We start from the raw sequence: 20,083 nt of genomic DNA, 5'->3' as shown, positions 1-20,083 counted from the left end.
ATTACTGCAAGGCCAGACATGCTGCCTCCCTCCAGCCCTTTTACCAACCATTCCTCCCAAAGCACCCACCACCTCTCTCCTGGGTTCGATAATTCGTTGCAGTGGCCACACAGAACTCACAGATTACAGGGTTTATTAGGGAAGCACCAGGCTACAACTCAAGTTCAGTCTCTCTCCCAGCCCGCTGTTTCTCAGCCAACAGTCTCTCACAGTCTCTTTCCCAGCAGCACTGGTCCCTCGGTGTCTCACTCAGCAATGTGTGTGTCTCTTTCCCAGAAGCACGTGTCTCTTTCAGGGGCGCGTATCTCTTTCGGCAGCACGTCTTCCTCCACCAGTAGTCAGAGACAATGCTACCTCCAGGAGGCCTCCTTTTGAGCCCAGCAGGGTGGTCAAACTAGCCAATCATAGCATCAGAACTCTAAGCACCTGAGAGAGAGTGGGCACCTCCCAGAACATTGTATTGTGTCACGCCCAACAGAAATAACCCAGGTGGGTGACTTTAGCAAACAGGATCTCCTTAGTTGCTAATAGCAATTCCCACCTTGGAGTTTACAAAGACTTATGGGTAGAAAAGCCACACTAAGTAATTTACTATACCACACAGTGGTAGCTGGGCACCATCTAGTTCTTTTGGTCTAACGGTCATATAGGCTGAGGTTCACATGGTCCATTATTCCCTTGGACGAATAGTTTCCATGCATCTTTGGTTTTCTTCATTCTTCATTGCTCTGGACAAGGCAAGACCAATTGTTGCATCTCAGATGGCCATTTGCAAGCTTTTAAGACCCAAGTCACTGCTCACCAAAGTAGGATGTAGAGCAAGTTATTGTGTAGTATGTCATGCCTATTGAGCTTGATGTCCCCCACAACCATGATCCTAAGCCCACAGGCCCAACAACTCACTCCTTCTTGGTGGTTGCCTGTGGCTTAAAAGTTATCATAACTTTCCCTCATGTTAGCTCTATTATCTATATGGACATTCTTATAGCACATACAAATATGTATGTAGAAATATCCTCTACCAAATTTATATGTGGCCATGGGTATATTCCCTTTTGCCTAGACATACCTAATCATTCAGTCTGTCTACCTATGTATCCACCCATAGATCAATGTTTGTTATACTGATAATGCATTATTATATATGTAAAAGTATTTGTCTTTGTTGCATATACCTCTTGTTCATCTCTCTGTGTCTTCTTTTTACTTAGTGCTTGGTGTATTACTTTTCCCTTCACCAAAATAAATAGTTGTCTGTTACCTATCTAGCAATTTTTCCCTTCTCTCCTGTGATAGTTGGAACTGTGTGTCAACTTGGCTGGACCACAATTCTGTGTGGTTTAAGCAGTTTTAATGTGGGTTATTACCATGATGGGATCAGATGTACATGTTTTGAGCAGCCAATTTGCTGAAAGGGAGTTTCCCTAGGAGTGTAGCCTGCTTCCAATATATTTATGGACATCCTGGGAAAAGAGACACTCTTCTGTGGATCGGGATCCTGTTGTGCTGCCTGCAAATGTTCGTGAGCAACAATCCACCATTCAGCCTGGAGATCTTGGATTCGTCATTCATTGGAGTCAACAGCCAGTTTACTGCCTGGCAACCTTGAGCTCGTGAGCCCTGGCAGCTGCGTGAATCGGGAAAAGCCTCTAGCTTGACATTTGATCCAAGAACTTGGGACTTGCCAGCTTCTATAAGTGTATAAGCCATTTTCCTAAGATAAATTTCTCTTTCTCTCTATGTATATATAAACTTTACTGGTTTTGCTTCTCTGGAGAACCTAGCCTGACACATCTCCCCTCCCATCACCAGTAACCAACAAAGAAAGTTTCCTTCCATATGTAAATCTTTCCATGAATTTTTACAATAGTGGTCTTACACAATATCTGTCTTTCTGTGATTGACTTATTTCCCTCAGCATAATGTCCTCCAAGGAGTTCTGGTCGCATAGTGCCTAAGGCACTTGACTGCTAACCAGAGGCTGGTGGTTCAAACACACCAGCCATTCCTTGGAAGGAAGATGAGGTGATCTACTTCCGTAGTGATACTGCCTCAGCAACCCAAGGAGGGGTCGCTATCAGTTGGGTCCAACTCGATGGCACATAACAACAACAACAACAAATGTCTTCTAAGTTCATCCGCATTATGAGGTATATCACAGATTGATTCTTCCATATATTTTTATATCTATCTTATCCTCTGGATTGCTTGTTTAATCTCTTCTTTATCTCTGTCATAGTGGCATAGTGCCTAAGACATTTGACTGTTAACCAGAAGGCTGGCGGTTCAAACCCACCAGTCATTCCTTAGAAGGAAGATTGGGCAATCTACTTCCTCAGAGATATTGCCTTGGAAATACAAGGAGGGGTTGCTATGAGTTGGAATGGACTCAACAGCAGTGAGTTTGGTTTTTTGGTACATCTTAAAAAAGACTGACTCAAGAAACTCATCCTTCCATTAACATAACAAAGGCAACAGATTCCCAAGTGGCATTATAACAATAAGCATAGCAATTAGGATTTACAACGTATTCTTGGGAGGGGGGGACACAATTCAATTCATAACAGGTTCCAAGTATTTCAATCAAATGGAGTAAGTGCACTGTGCCCTATCTCTTCCACTGACTACAACTAAACACTCTGAACAAAATACCAGGAAGCAATGAACTAAGGGCTCTAAAAAGTAAATAATAGCAGATAAATTGGGGAGAGTAGTTAAAACTTGAAAAATGAGCAATATGGTGATAATGAGTTTCTTGGAGTAAGTTTTCTTCTACCTGTCACCCAGGGATGAACTGAATCATGAAACTACACAGCTGGCATAGACATCAATAACTCCAAGATAAAGTCCATCTGTCTAGCCAGAGGACCTGGAAAAGGATTCCTGGAAGCCAGAGAATGTAGTGAAAATCCTTGAGGGTTTTTTGGTTTTGTTTTGTTTTTTCCTCCTCTCTCTCAGCCCAGGCCCAAGACTAGTTTCAATCCCAAATCCGCACTGCCACCACCACAGCAACAGAGCAGTCACCTAAAATCCTTGAGAGAAAATCCAGCCTCCTGAGCAGAGAAACCTGGGAAAGAGGTCCTTTTTGTGTGAAGACTATGGGAGGAATCCTTTTTTTTCCCTCTTTTCTCTTACCCATTTGCCCCAAAGCCAGGCTCGATGGCATGGAACTGTGTGGCATCACCAGTGATTACAACTCTAAGAGAAACCACATCTTTCTAGGCAGAGGACCAAGGAAAGGAGTTTCGGGGTACTGAAGGATGTGGGATAGCCACAGAGGAAAAAGTAGGGAAAAGGATTACACGTATGAATCAACATGAATCCTGGGTTCACTTCCAAGCTCTGCATGTGGAGAACACACCTAAAGAGCACAGCAAGAGCTTTGAAAACTGAACTGATTCAGAACTACTGCCTATAGAAGGTGAGAAAAAACTTACGGTCTGAACTTGATTGGCTTAAGTGATGAAATAGAACAAAAAAAAAATTAACTTTCTCCACAATTTTAACAACCCAGAGTTTTATCCTATTCAAAATGTCTAGGATATAATCTAAAATTACTCAATATCTAGAAAAAATGGAAAATTTGAGCAATTTATCAAAGGAAAAGACAAGACATTGCTGGAATTATTAGAAAAGACTTAAAGAAACTGTTATACTATCCTTCATGACACAAAGGTGAACAATCCTGAATGAATAGAAAAAAGTTCTCATTGAAGAAGTAGAAACTATATATATATATATATATATATATATATATATATATAAAGAACCAAAAGAAATTTTAGAACTGAGAGACACAACTTCTGAAATTTTAAAATTCACTCAAATGGGCTTAGTACCAGAATGAAAATGACAGAGGAAAGAACCAACGAACTTGAGCATAGATCACAGAAATTACCCATTCTGAAGAAGAGAGAAAAGTTCAGAAAAAAATTATATTAATAGAGTCTCAGAGATCTTTGAGATGATATCAAATAGTCTAATATTCATGTCCTTGGAGTACCTAAAGAAGAGGAAAAAGAAATTGGTACAGAGAAAAATATTTTTAAAACAATGTATGAAAACTCCCCAAATTTATTGAAAGACATAAATTCACAGTTTTGAGTAGTTCAGCAAACCCTGAACAGGGTAAACTTAAAACTAAGCCAAACATCCCTCGATCACTATTATCTTCCGTACTTTTGCCTTCCTCCTCACCTGACTGGCCCCTAAAGACTTGAGAGTTTTTCATGCCTGGGCTAAGGAAGGAACACAGGAACAAGCATCTGACACCTGGGAGTTAATCCTGCTCACTAACTAGGGTGTGCCCACCCAAACCAAACCCGCTGTCATCGAGTGAATTCCAACTCATAGCGACGCCCAGTTTTTCCAAGGCTGTAAATCTTTATGGAAGCAGACCACCTCATCTTTCTTCTGCAGAGCATCAGGTGGGTTTAAACTAACAATCTCCTGGTTAGCAACCAAATGCCTTAACCACTACACCACCAGAGCTCCTTAACTAGGGTGTGAGACCCAGAGAAAATCAGTTTTCCCTGTCGGAGCTTCAGTTCTTCATCTGCTGCAAAAAATCCCCAGATTGGGCAATGTTGTTGTTGTTGTTATGTGCCGTCAAGTCGGACCGACTCATAGCAACCTCTCCTTGGGTTTCCAAGGTGGTATTAGTACGGAAGTAGATTGTCCAACCTTCCTTCCGAGGAGTAGCTGGTGGGTTTAAACCACCAACCTACCGGTTAGCAGTCAAATGCCTTAGGCACTACACTATGAGATAGCTCTCTAAGTGAGAGAGCTAGCTCTAAAACATCATCTTTTATCAGCTCTGATGTGGACTTTTACTGTTCAAAAGTGATAACGTTATGGTATTTATCAAAACCTAATGCAATGAAGTAAGGCATCATTTTTCTGCCAAGAATCTTTCCACCAATTGCAATGGTGCAAGAGACTGAAGTGAAGGTGTTCACAGAAGAGAACAAAAAAATGGAGTTTCATAGCAAGCAGAATCAAAATTGGCTTTCTCCAGCAGCTTCCTAGAGAGCCCCGCTAGCACTACAGGATACCTGGAATTCATTGCAAAGGAAAGGAAGTTCTGCAGAAAACTTTCACTCCCAATAAATGTATTTCCAATTTCATGGTTTTCAGATGCTAAAGAATGGAATATGCCTCGATTGCCTCAGATTCCAACTTTGACGTCAAGTCTGCCAGAGTGTGTTCATTCTCTTCCTGTGTCTCTAAACACATTAATAACTACCATGTGTATAGCATCTTACAGCTGACAGAGCAGTTCCACATGCATTACTCCATTTCACCCAGCCACCATCCTGTGAGGTAGGTGATGGCAATCACCTCCTGTTTCCTCACAGGAAACAGGCTGAGAGAGACTGGGGGTTTTGCTCCAGACTATCCAGCACTCAGCTGGAGAAAGAACCAGCTCTTCTGGCTTCCAATTCTGTCCTCTTTTCCCACCACTAACGCCCAGTGTCCTTGGGCAATGCTGGAGCCAAGCTGTAGGAAAGGGGCCAGCTACCCCGTTTGAAGTGCAGGCTGAAGTAGATTCAAATCCTCTCAGCTCATTCCTCCAGAGAGGAACACAGTATTAAGAGTAAGTTCCAAGAAGCTCCGCTTCTCCCCTTTGCCCTTAGCCAGGCTGCTTGGCTTGGAGAGACTCTCTGGTGTTAGACAAAGAAAGTTCTCCATCCCCACACCCCATATCTGATGGTTCTTTTGAAAATATTCTTCCTGCCATCCAGCGCCTGTGAATGTGCTTGGCTTTAAGACAAGTAGGCTTGGGGGCTGGTAGTTGCTCCTTCAGGTTTTGCCAATGAGTGGCCTTGAAGGGCTTTGCTGTTTAGTCCCAACATCTGCTTCCACTCAGCTCCCCTTGCTGCCAAGGAGTTGCTATTCCCTTCCATGCTTGCACATTCATTCGGCCCCCACACTGCATTGATGTGCCCGGAGGTCATCCTTCCCTTCCTTCATGAGCCATATTCAGCTCATTTATTCACACATTGTCCCTTCATTTTCAAGAAAACTACAGAGTAGTCTCTTTGAGTGTGATAATTCTGAGTCATTGCATACTGTTAGTTCAGAACAAAAAGAAGTCAAAAGGTGGGTGGGTTCATTTTATCTAGCAAAGGAATGGACCTTCTTTTCTTTGTTTTACCCTTAATGATTCATTCAACCTGAATCAAAGCTGAGTCATCTTGGCCTCCAAACAGAAGACTTGGGGAAGCAGTGAATAGCTGAGGCCATGGGCCTGAACCCCATGAGCATGTCCAAGTTGCTTAGACTGTGCAGGGGGGACTGAGAAACTAGAGCAGCAGCATGGTGGCATGTGGAGGCCTAGCTCATCTCAAGACTTCACTTTCCCCATCTATAAGATCCTCACAAAGATGATTTGAGGATCACATCAGACAGTTGAAGGATTGGGGTATGTGACTACATTATAGCTATTTCCCTGAATCACTATGCTTTCTAGGAGTTCTGGTAGCATAGTGCCTAAGGCACTTGACTGCTAACCAGAAGGCTGGTGGTTCAAACCCACCAGCCACTCCTCATAAGTGAAAGTTGGGCAATCTACTTCAGTAGTGATACTGCCTCGGAAACCCAAGGAGGGGTCTCTGAGTTGGGTCTGATTCGACGGCACACAACAACAACACTCTGTTTTCTTATTTGGGAAAGGAACATTGGTTCAGGAAAGGAAGTTCAGTCCTCAATTGGCTTAAGTACTTAGAGAAGTAAAGAGTACCAGGCTTTGGGGTCAGACAGACTTAGGTTTGGATTCCCTTCTCTGCTACTTCCTTGTTGTGTGACCTTGGAATAATTACTTAACCTCTCTGAGCCTCACATTTTTCTCATTTGTAAAAAGAAAATAGTAGTAATTATCCTCATAAGATCCCTGTGAGGGTAAATAAACTGTAGCATCTGTGAAGTGCCCAGCATAATGCCAGCCACAATATTATTGTCCTCTGAACTTCCCCTGACTCACATTCAGAAGTTGTAGAATAGTGGACATGTAGGCTGGGTTGCCTTGGACAAAGTCATTTAATCTCCCTCAGATAGTTCCTCAGTAAGATGGAGATAATAACATATCCTTTGCAAGAGGGTTGTGAGCATTAGGGATGGTATTTTAAAGAGTCCAGCTCAGCACTAGGGCATAGTGTATCCTCAAGGGGTGCTGCTGGACAGTCAGAGGTTATAATTGTATTTGTCTTAAAGGTTACTGCCAGGGGCCAGTGCCCCTAGGAAGGAGTCTCTGGGAAGACTGCAGAAGAACTTAGTTCAGAGCCACAGTCAGAGTCAGGAAGCTGGGCAAAAGCTGGAGACCAGCAGGTTCTGAATCAGAAAAGGTGGGAGCAGAGCATCATTGCAATATAGACTAAGGCCCATATTCGAGTATAGGTCAGGGGGCTCAGGCAGGGCATGGCACTTGGCAAGAGATTCACCTCTTGAGTTACATAGTCACATACCCAGCCATACACCTGGTTACGTAGCTGGGTCTGCCATGGCCTTCGATTTAAACATCTTCCCTGTGGGGCTTTGCAGGTCTTGCTGATCAATGTAGGCAGCCAGGTGAGCTCTTCAGAGATCTAGAAGCAGTGAAGCAATGTCCTGGGGCAGCAACTCTCAACATGGGGGACCTGGGTCACAGCAGGAGGCTCCCAAGAATAAAAGCATTCTTCCCTGGAAAAGGGGACTTTTTTCCTTTTTCATGGTGGAAACTGGGACCCACAGGGGGTTTAGGGCTTGCTGGGCTGTCTAGTGGTCCATACAGCTCTTGAGGTTTCAACACAAGCAGCCTTGGAATAAAACAAGGAGTCTCTACCACTCTTGGAGAGCAATGAGATTCATCTCCCCAGTCCCTCCCTTCAGCAAGAATTTTACCTGCACCCTCTGGAGAACCAGCTCTTAAGGGCTCTCCCAAGAAAACCATGACCAAACAATCTTCTAAATAAATCACACCTTCCTGCCTCAAAATGTTCTTGTTACAATCCATTGAGTCAGCTCTGACTCATAACAACCCTATGTATAACAGAACAAAACACTGTCCAGTCCTGCACCAGCCTCACAATCCTTGCTATACCTGAGCCCATCATTGCAGCCACTGGATCAATCCATCTCATTCAATGTCTTGCCCTTTTTTGCTGACCTGCCACTTTACTAAGCATGATATTCTTCTCCAGAGAATGGTCCCTTCTGACCACATGATGAAAGTAGGTGAGATGAAGTCTAGCCATTCTTGATTCCAAGGAGCATTCTGGCTGCACTTCTTCTAGGACAGATTTGTTCTTTGGTCTGGCATTCCACAGTACTTTTAGTATGCTCACCAACACCAAAACTCAAAAGCATCAACTCTTCTTCAGTCTTCCTTATTCATTGTCCAGCTTTCACATGCATATGAGGTGATTGAAAATACTGTGGCTTAAGTTAGGTGCACCCTAGTCTTCAAAGTGACATCTTTGCTCTTCAACACTTTAAAGAGGTCTTTTGCAGCAGCTTTGCCCAGTGCAATACAACATCTGATTTCTTGACTGCTGCTTCCATGGGTGTTGATTGTGGATCCAAGTGATATGAAATCTTTGACAACTTCCATCTTTTCTCCATTTATTGTGATGATGCTTATTGGTCCAGATGTGAAGATTTTCATTTTCTTTATGTTGAGGTGTAATCCATACTGCAGAAGTCTTCAACTTCATCAGTAAGTCCTTCAAGTCATGATCACTTTCAGCAAGCAAGATTGTGTCATCTACATATCACAAGTTGTTCATGAGTCTTCCTCCAACCTTAATGCTGCATTCTTCTTCATACAGTCCAGTTTCTCAGATTATTTGCTCAGCATACAAATTGAATAAGTATGGTGAAAGGATACAACCCTGACACACACCCTTTCTGATTTTAAACCTGCCTCAATACTCTTATTTAAATCATTGTTCAGTCTGGAATGTCCTTTCCACCCAGTAAATTCTTACCCATATTTAAGGCCCAGTTTCAGTTCCAATTCTTTCAGAAAGTTCTTCAAAATTTCTCCAGTCCACAGCAATTGTCCCTTTCTCAAAGCATATGGTCATACCACGCCACCAGAGCCCCTATTTTCTTTCTGGATAGCTCTTATTTTATTGCTTTGTTCAGTTAGCATTTATCCTTGTTATTTTGATTTTTTCTTTGTGAATCTTACTTTCCTCCATCTTTCTCATCTCCTACTTCCAACCAGTCACAGGCCTATTGATTGCACCTCCCAACAAGCTCTCAAGTTCATCAACTTCTCTCCACCTTTCAGAACCATATCTCACATCTTCTTCTATGCTTTCAGTCCATATTTTACCCTGAGACAATAGAACTCTTTCTAAAATAAAAATTTGCTTCAAGCCCTTTATCCTGTTAGCCTCAAGATAAAATGTAAATTCATCAATAGACCTTCTGAAGCCCTGCATTAATTGGCCCCTGCCTACCTTTACAGACTCATGTTTCAACATTTCTCACCCCCACCGTCTTTCTATACCACTATCACCAAAGCCTGCCACATTCTGGCTGTAACAAACTCCTCTCAGGCCCCACATACACCATACACATGCCTCAGGCATTCTCTGTATCTGGAAAACTTTTTTCCCACTCATCTTGCCTCTCACACACTGCTCACACATTTAATCATTCATATGTGTGTGTGCATATAAAATAAATGTTCTTTATTCTCCTATAGATGATTCCAGTACAGACACTCAATGTCATTCTTTTTTTTTTTTTTTTTTAAGTGTGGTTTGGATGAAAGTTACAGAGAACATTAGTTTTCCATTCAACAATTTGTAGACATATTGTTTCATTACATTAATTATGTTGAGTCCCCTCAACATAACAGCACCCTTCCCACTTCCTCTCTGGGTTCCTCACTTCCATTTGTTCTTTCCTGCACCTTCCTGCCTTCTGAGCTTTGTTCTTGGGCAAATGCTGCTCTTTTAGTCTTGTATGATTGATTGTTCTGAGGAGTACATTCCTCATGGGTGTTATTTTTCACTTTATAGAACTGTCTATTGCTTGGCTGAAAAGTGATCCCTGGGGGTGGGTTCAGTTCCAGCTTTGAAGGATGTCTATGAACCATAGTCTTAGGGATTCCATCAGTCTCTATCAGACCAGTAAATCTGGTCTTTATCATGATTTTGAATTTTGTTCTACATTTTTCTCCCACTTCATCCAAGTCCTTCTGTTATGATTCCTTTTAGAGTGGTCAGCAGTGGTACTATCTAGTTCTTCTGGTCTCAGGGTCATGGAGGCTGAGGTTAGCATGGTCCATTAGTGTTTTGGACTAATTGTCTCCATGCATCTTTGACTTTCTTCACTCTTCTTTGCTCCAGATGGGGAGAGACCAATTGTTTTATCTTATATTGCTGCTTGCAAGCTTTTCAGACCCCAGTTGTTACTCACGAAAGTAGGATGTAGAACACTGTCTTTGTGGACTACGTTATGCCAATTGACCTTGATACCCTTCAGACTATGGTCCTGAGTCAACAGGCCCAGAGACTCATTCCCTCAAGGTGTTTGGTTATGGCTAAGAAGTTTTCATAACTTTACCCTTTGTATTAAAAAAAAAAAAAAAAATCACTGCCGTCGAGTAGGATCTGACTCATAGCGACCCCTCCTTAGGTTTCCGAGATGGTATCACTACGGAAGTAGATTGCTCAACCTTCCTTTCGAGGCGTAGCTGGTGGGTTTGAACCCCCACCTTTTGGTTAGCAGTCAAATGCCTTAGGCACTATGCTACCAGAGCTCCTTGTCTACTCTACTATATTCATGGATATATTTGCAGCACATATAAATACATATGTAGAAACAGCTTTTTTCAAACCTATACATATTCATAGGTATAGTCCCATTTCCCTTCCCACACTATTCAGCTTGCATGTCTACCTATGTATGTATCTACTCATAGATTATTGTTTGTTATTACTGTTATTACAGAACTGTGTATGCAATAGTATTTACCTTTGTTGCTTTTCATGCTTGTGCATCTCCCAGTGTCCTCCTTTGCCTTGGTCATATTGTGCTGACCTCCCCCTTATTGTGTATCGCCTTTCCCTTCACCCAAGTTAATACATGTCTGCTCTCCAGTTAGTGATTTTCCTTACCTTACCCTCCCATCCCTGGAAGCCATCAAAGAATGTTTCTTTCTGTATGTAAACCTTTTCTTAAGTGCCCTTAATCATTATTAAAGTTTCAGCCTCAATGCTATCTTACCCACTAAGCCTTGCTTTAGTCCTTGGTCTAGGTAACATACCCAACATACCCTGCTCCCTTCCCATCACTGCACTTTTCATCCCATTTTGTAGAATAAATGTTAATTTGTCTTTATCTGCCACTAGAGTATAAGCAATCTGTATCCTTAGTGCCAAGTCCAGTGTTTACCTCTACTGTCTGCTCAAAAAATATTTGTTGAATGAATGAATGAGCAAAAGAAGAGTAAATGAACTCATCCAAATCCTCAAGGGCAGCCATGCTTTTTTCTTATGCTTCTCTACATCTCCTTTCAGTACCTAATTTAAGGTCTTGTGCTTTCCAGGTGCAAAGGAAAGGAGTGATCATTCACTTTTAGTCAAAGGGCCTCTCATTTATTTAATAGTCTGCTCCTCCATTTCTTGATGTTTCCCTTTTTCCAGACTGAGCACTTTTTGAACTGTGTGCCAATTGGAATGAACCTGACAACATAGTGACCTATATTTTTTCTCCTGGCCTAGACCCCAGGAAATAATGCAGAGGGGATCTGACCTCTGCACCAGTGCCTGCAGGGATGCTGGCCAACCAGGGTTTCCAGCTAGGGTGGCAGACCATGGAATTTCAGGTGACGTTTGACGGAACCTGGATAGACCATTTAAGAAGTGGCAGGAAAAACCTTTAATTGTCCAGAGCTTTGAGTTCTAGACCTGACTCTTTCACTATCAGTTATGGAATGATGGTCAAGTCACTTAGCCTCTCTGGACTTCAGTTTTCTGGTTAATAAAATGCAGAAAGGACAAGGGAAGAACTAATAATCTATCTTTACAGCTTTGCATTTAGATAATGATACTTTATAATTCTGTGGGAGAAATGGCCACCACATTCCTACTAAGAGAAGAAGAATTGGACTTTCTCCAACTTTAAGATCTGGATACCCAGTTAGCTTCGAATGTGATAAGTGTTTTGTAACAATAATCTCATACTCTATATAGGACTTTATACCTTGTAGCATGTTTACATATTTATTATTCTTCTGTGGAACAGCCAACTATAAATCTGTGCCAATATCTGTTTCCCCCTCTCCCTTATCAATTTTATTAGCGTGGCAATAAACTCAGTGAAAAGTCTGTATTTCCCAGCTTCCCTTGCAGCTAGTTCTGGCCACTAAGATATCAGTAGAAGTGCCATATGTAGCTTTTAGGAAACCTCTCTAAAAGGAGAAAATACAGCTTTTTCCCTCTTCCTTCTTTCTGTTGGTTGAGTGAGAATGATGGCTGAAACTTGGGAAGCCATCTTAGGTCATGAAGTAATATGCTAGGAATGGCAAGAGAAAAGGAAACGAAAAGTCTCTTAATACTTGCAGACACCCTCCCAGACTACTTTCTTCTTTCAGACTTCTTTGGTATGACAGAGAAATAATGCCTATTTATTTAAAGTACTATTATTTTTCTTTTCTTGTCACATGTAATCAAACTTAATCCTGACTGATAAAACAGTCATTTACTTTAGGCAAGACCCTATGCTAAATGTTGTAGAGGATGCAAAGATTATTTACCTTTAGACACACAAAGACTTTGGGTAGAAGGTTCTGTTTTGGTATGAAAGAAGTACCAAGAAGGGTTTGACCTGAGGGACTGTGTGGGCATGAAGAAGACTTATGGGAGATGAGGTTAGGATATATGATGGAAGATCTTGAATGTCAGACTAACAAGGTTGGATTTTACCCTGTGGCAAACAGAACTGATCATTTTGTCCCCAATTTACAAGTGAAGAAACTCGGGCCTCAGTAGGATATAGTCCAAAGTCACCCAGCCAGGGAGTAGCAGAGCCAATCTCACTTATCCTGATATTTGGTCTAGTACCATCCCGCATTTCTTTGTTGCCTTTGAGAGAATGTGGAGCAGACAGAGTAGGAAAGGAGGTTTTGTACTTTGACACAGGGGACTTGTCTGTGCCCCTCTGCTTCCCCCCATACTGCCATAGCTCCAAGAGAAGACTTTGGGAATCCGATCCACCTTTTACTCAGATGATCCTTCCTGAGCCTCCTACATAGCCATTTCCAAGAGGCTGCAGTGACCAGTGTGCTATTGGGTCAGGCCCTGTGCTTGGTGCTTCACATACATTATCTAATTTACTGTCCAAAACACCCTAAGAAAAAAATAATAATACCCTTATTTTACAAGAGAAGATGACAAAACTGAGGTTCCAAAGAAATGAAGCCACTTTCTCAAAGTCACTCAGTAGATGGCAAGATTGAAGAACAAAGTCATGTTTGCCCAACTTAAAAGACTTCTTAGCACCATAATCTAATGTCTTCTCAACCCCTGTCAAAGCATAGATCAGCCTCCTATCCTTGCTCAGACTCCAAGGACTTACCTAATTTGATGGGCTGACCCGTTCCAGGTACCTCCTGCTGGGTTCCAGCTGTATGCATTCCACCTGCAGCCAGGAACCTACATCCCATCCAGGGATCACATCACCCACACCTTGCACATGAGCCTACATGGGTAGGGATCTCCCAGGGAGGGGATAGCCCCAGACTGCAGTGGTCTCAGGCTTCCCAAGGCTCTTAGTCTTGGATGGTCATCAGTCAGGAGTGTCAGAGTCCTCCCAGAATAGGTTCTAGAAGTCAAAGATTCCAAAGAACTGTTTCATGGGATCAGGGACACTCTGTTCTTTGTGTCCCTCCCATGGCTGTCATGGATATAATGCATTTTTTATGACTGGAATTGACATTCTTTTGGGAAACAACTGACATTGGCACTGAATCTTCCATCATTGCCAACATTTGGAAGTTGAGTTTCACTTTGTTTTGTCAATCATCCAGTGTGCACCCTTCCAGTTATGTGGTATGTCCAGTGTTCCAACATGAACCACATATTCCCTCAGCTAACCACACTGGAATTTCTTCTGGAATTTCTACAGAAAACACCCTGAGATGCAGCCTGTAAAGCAGACTGTGTGTGACAGACCTCAGTCCTTCTGCAGTCATTGCCTGACCACAAAGAGCTAAGCACCCTGCCAGCCTCTGCCCCATGATACTACTAGTCCACTTCATTCCCATCTGGTGTAGACTCCCTTCCCATTGGCCAAACTCTTGCCTTTCCTGTCCTAGCTTCTGCCTAAGTCTCTCAGTCCTACACTTTCTCCCCCAGCTGAACCAAAGACAGACTGTGATCTGTTTGTTATATTATAACCTGATATATCAAGCTTAGCATAAGCTCTAACCCCAAAAAACCAAACCCACTGCCATCAAGTTGATTCCGACTTTAGCCACCCTATAGAACAGAACAGAACTGCCCCATAAGGTTTCCAAGGCTGTAAATTTTTACAGAGGCAGACTGCCAAATCTATCTGCCACAGTATGTCTAGTGGGTTTGAACTACTGACCTCTTGGTTAGCAGCAAAGCAAATAAACTCATCCATTTCCTTGTAATCAATTTCATTGTTTACAATTTCATTCTAATCAATATTATCATTCTCAGATGTACCATTTAAAGCATCTAAAGAAAGATCAGATGTAAAAAAGTAATCTAAGTTTGCCATGACAAAGTTTTCTGAAGAGATAAACAGATTCTGTCACTTGTACAAGCACATAAAATTCTTACAAGCACAAACATTTTCATGTACTGTGTCATGGTCAAAATATCTGACCAGAGTTTGTTGTTACACCTGTGGAAATTCTTACAAATGGTTCTTATACAATCCTCATAAGCTATCACAAGTCATCCATAAGTAATAGTTAAACAGTGGGTTCACATGATTATGGTAGGGTTGCATCTTCATTGGCTGAGCAATCTCATAAAAACCATATCCAATGTGTTTCATATACAGCAACTTTTTACATTTATATATTCCCCCATTCTTGGACAAGAAAGGATTTTGAAACCCTATAAAACACTGTAGGAGCTCTGGTAGCATAGTGTTTAAGGCACTTGACTGCTAACCAGAAGGTTGGTGGTTCAAACCCACCAGCCACTCCTTGGAAGGAAGGTTGGGCAATCCTACTTCCATAGTGATACTGCCTCGGAAACTGAAGGAGGGGGCACCATGAGTCGGGTCCTACTTGATGGCACATGACAACAACAACATAAAACACTGTACCTGTGCAAGCTGTTCTTTTAGATACACAGCAAAGGACCGTGGAAAAGTCAGAGCTGGGCTCCAATCCCAGTTCTATCCCATTGATCTCTATTAGGCCTTATACACTCTCTGAATTTCAGGATTTTTATCAATATAATGGAAATTATAATAACATCTGCCCTACTGTGAAGTTCAAATGAGATCATGTGAAAGCCATTTGCAAGCCATGAAGCAACACTCAGATGTTGACCAGACCGGTTGTTTTGAGTCGATTCCAACTCATGGAGATGCTATGTGTGTCAGGAGTAGAACTGTCCACCATAGGGTTTTTTGGAAGTAGATTGCCAAGCCTTTCTTTCAAGGTGCCTCATGGTGGACTCTAATCACAAACCTTTTGGTTAGCAGATGAACACATTAACCATTTGTACCATTCAACTGAAATGTTAATAATTGTTTTTTAAAATATATTAATTTTCACAACAATACAAGAAAGTAGATATCATCTTCCTCTTTCACTGGAAACTCATGAATAAGCACATGAATAGCCCTCTGTGCTAGGGTATAATCCCTGACCCCTGACCCTTGTCTCAGCTGGGTAGTCAACATCTGTAAACATTACCATTTAGCCCTGGGCCTTGAGTCTACAGATGAAACTAGTTGTCAAGAGCCATACACTGGGGGGAAGGGGACAAAGGAGAGCCAGTCAGGCCCTTGAAACCTCCACTGGTTATGAGAAGGTCCCCAAACAGCCTAACTCCTCAATGTAAGTATGTTTTCAAAATTCATGTTCAGCACTTGCTATGAATCACACACTGGGTTGAGTCAGTGCTGTGGAAAGTAAATAGGATTCATAGCACTGCCCTGCAGAGACTTAGAATCTAGGTGACACAAGAACTCAGAGACATAGGCAAGCAACTGTCATTTACAGGTACCAGGTAAGTGGGAAGGCCAAAGCGTAATCCCAGATGCTCCATTTGGGGATAGCACAATTCCTGACTCTCCTATGGTCCCCTACAAGCCCAAGACACATCTCATTTTGGGGAGACATTGAATTTGCATTATTCTCACTCTTTCCTCAATCCAAGTACAGAGGTCCCTCTCTCAGGTCTATCCCTTCTTGTTGCCAAGGCTGTTTCATCTCCCCATTCCTCTAACCTATCACTATCCAAGAAAAATACAACATGAGCCACATGTATAATTTTAAATTTTCTCATAGCCACATTAAAAAACACAACAGGTAAAATTAAATACTATATTTTATTTAACTAAATATATTCAAAATACTGCTGCAACATGTCATCTATTAAAAAATGACTAGTAAGAAAATATACCTTTTTTTCAGGTTTGCTGGTCCAATAGAGCCTGGTGTAACCACTGAGACTATGGCCCCTAGCTGCCCTTCGGTCTGGAATTGAACCCACAACTGTGGTTTCCAGCCAAACAAAGTACAGGCATGTGAGTTAAACATTTACCTCAAGTAGACACACGCCCTGGAGAGAACAATCATGGGAGAAGGAAGGGCTGCTTATGCATAGGGAGATAGCTCAGGGTGCAGAAGAGTATGAAGGGATGGACACTGGGAGGAGGTAACTATGGGGAGGAAGTGGGCGGGGAGCTGCTGCATTGTAAATTTTGGTCAATGTCATGAGACAAAGTATATGTGAACTGCTGTATGAAAAGTGAATTTGCTCTGTAAATCTTCACCCAAATCCTAATAAAAAAAAAAAAAAGAAAGAAAGAAAATATACCTTTTTTTAATGCCAAGTCTTCAAAATCTGTTGTGTGTTTTAGACTTAACAGCACATCTCAATTCAGACTAGTCACATTTCAAGTACCTGGTAGCCACACGTGGCTAGTGACCACAGTATAGGAAAGCACAGGTGTAATCCAGTGGGTGGATCTCTCAACTCTATGCCTTCAGCCATCACTGTCTCTCCATTCCAGCTGTCCTGCTCCAGATCCTTGTTGTCTGTTGCCCACACCCAAACAATAGCCTTTAAATTGGCTCTTGCTCCTCCTTTCCCAATCCACCCTCCATTCCACTGGTCATCTTTCCTAAAAGGCAATTCTGACCTTATGTGACCCCCCACTGACCCATGGAATCCAAGATCCTTCACCGTTGGCCCAGGTGGACCTTTATAGACATCTCTCTTCGTTTGCCCACTGTGATACCTCCTGCCCCTCAACTGCTTCATGTTGCTCCCTCTGTCTGGAATGCCAATATCTTTACTGCCAAAACCCTTTTCATTTAACAAGTCCCTGATCCACTGCTGCCTTCTCCAGGAGCTTCTTCTCTCATCTTCTTATTTGAAATTAGATCTGCTCTCCTCAGAGTCCCCACAGCAGTTCATCAGACCTCTCTGGACCTCATTTCTTCTACGCATTAAGTGGGTAGATGGTCTCTAAAGTCTTGCAGAATAGCTTCATCTTGTAGATGATTTTTATTGACCCTTTTGTCTCCCTCATTGGTCCACAGGCTACAAGAGAAGAGACATCAGACATTTCTTTCGTTATGCCTAGTGTGAAGTCTTCCCAGAATCAGTCTTCAATGAACAGCGGTCAACAGAGCATATTGCCAGCACTCAGTACTCAGCCTCTGGTCCCAAAGGACCAAGAAAGAGTGTCCAGGTAGGCAGGACCCTGTTCTGGGATGAGGGAAGGCCTAGCATCTCATGGAGAGGGAAGGAGACTAGAGAAACTCCCTGGAAGGAAAAGAAGAAAAACTCATCAACATCTTGCAAACTAGATTGAAAAAAAGAAAAAAGGCCATTTAGAAAAGGAGCAGGATGAATGAAACTCATGAGCACAACAGCTAAGCCAGGGAACACGTTCAACACCCATCAGTTACCTACATCCCTTCCCAGAGTAGCTTTCTTACTGCTGCCTGGAGCTGGGCTTAGTGAAAGAGCTGCTTCTGGAATTTGAAGCAGAGAGATTGGAAACTGTGAGCTCATTCCTGTCACACTATGTGAAGTGGAAAGAAGCTATCAGCGAGTTTTAAGAACCCTGGCCTTCTCAGAGGAAGGCACTTTAATTGCAAGGTATGGTGTTCTTTTGGCCTTCTGGTGAGTGAACAGAACAAGTTGGGATTTTTCTGAAAACTGTGCTGTCCCTTGCCTAATTTGGAAGCACAAAACCAAACCAACTCACTGCTGTCAAGTCGATTGCAACTCATAGCCACCCTATGGGACAGGGTAGAATTGCCCCATAGGGTTCCCAAGGCTATAAATCTTCACAGAAGCAGATTGCCTCATCTTTCTTCCACATCTTTCTACCATGGAGCAGCTGGTGGGTTTGAACTGCTGACTTTTTGATTAGCAACTGAATGCTGCAACTATTATACCACCAGAGCTCCTAAAGTGAAAACTAACAGAGAGCTGTTTTATGCAAATACCTCTCTCCTTTTGTAGACTATATTTACAGAAGGGAACTTCTTTGACATTTAGAGATAAATTGTATTAAGAGTTTGATGCTATTGTTGTGTTGTCAGTCACCCAAAGAAGAACACCAAACCCATTGCCATTGAGTAGATTCCAACCCTTAGCGATCCCATAAGCAGAGCAGAACTGTCCCAGAGAGTTTCCAAGTCTGTAAATCTTTACTGAAGCCACATCATTCTCAGGTTGGAACTGCTGACCTTTAGCAATTGAGTACTTTAACCATGTGCCTTCAGGGCTCCTTAAAGAAGAAAAGCAAACTAGAAATATTCAAATGCCAGTAACGCCATTCAAAAAAAAAGCCAAACTCACTGCTGTGGAGTGGATTCAAGTCAAAGCGACCCCTCCTTGGGCTTCCGAGGTGGCATCTCTACAGAAGTAAATTGCCCAATCTTCCTGCCGAGGAGTGGCTGGTGGGTTTGAACGACGAGCCTTCTGGTTAGCAGTCAAATGCCATAGACACTATGTCACCAGAGCTCCTAGTGACACCATTACGTAGCTTTAAAATATATCCCAGACCCCCTTCAATAATCAGTCTTTAAATTTCTGGAAGAAAAAAAACTTCCTGAGAAAATTTGCCAGAATCTGATGCTCGACAAAATGTTTTCCAGCTTTCCCTCCTCAACCTCTGCCATTAGGGTTTTGCAAGTACATTTGATCCAACAACTTTAGGTTAAACTAACTCACCCCGTGGCCATGGGCAAGTCCTACACCTCTGTGTCTCAGGCACTGGACTTCGGGGCCTCTAAGTTCCCCCTTCGCAGTGGAGCCCCATAACTGCCATCACCAGTGAGTGATCCCATTAGCAAACAACATGAAACAAAACAATTCCTAGAATCATAGGTCTGCAGAGAACACAGTCTCACTTCTGGCTGAACTGTTCCTAAACTGCTGCTAATACAGAGGTTTCAAACTTGCAAGCCTGAAGAGGAACCAAGGAATTCATGTTTTCTTCTGCCCAAAATGAACGCTGGAGCCACAAGGGCCCTAGACAGGCCTTAGTTTGCCCAATGAGGAGGAGGAAATTGACCTTTTGCCTTCCTTTTTCTTCTTTCCCCGTGGTCTCCTGGGCCCCATTCTCTGGACCTATCCCCAAGCCCTACGACTGTGTCATCACCAGTCCAAGAGTTGAGTCCTTTGAGTGACCTATAATTGCTCATGACCCCCAGCCTTTCTATAGCCTTCTCCTTCCCTGCCTGCCCAAAGTGCCTTCGGTAGGAAGCTACCCATGGGTGGCAAACAGTCAGTCAAGTGACTCACTCGTACTTGGTCATAATGCTTCTGAAAGATCTAAAATGCAAATGTCCTATAGGAGAAAAAAGACAAATATGTTCCCAAAGGATTTATCTTTATTTTTATTTTTTTTT

Source organism: Orycteropus afer, unplaced genomic scaffold, assembly GCF_000298275.1.
Source record: "Orycteropus afer afer isolate SDZICR_OR568_19922 unplaced genomic scaffold, OryAfe1.0 scaffold00026, whole genome shotgun sequence".
NCBI classification, from domain to species: Eukaryota; Metazoa; Chordata; class Mammalia; order Tubulidentata; family Orycteropodidae; genus Orycteropus; species Orycteropus afer.
The sequence above is the reverse complement of the archived record's forward strand: the minus strand, read 5'-3'. Positions refer to the sequence as shown.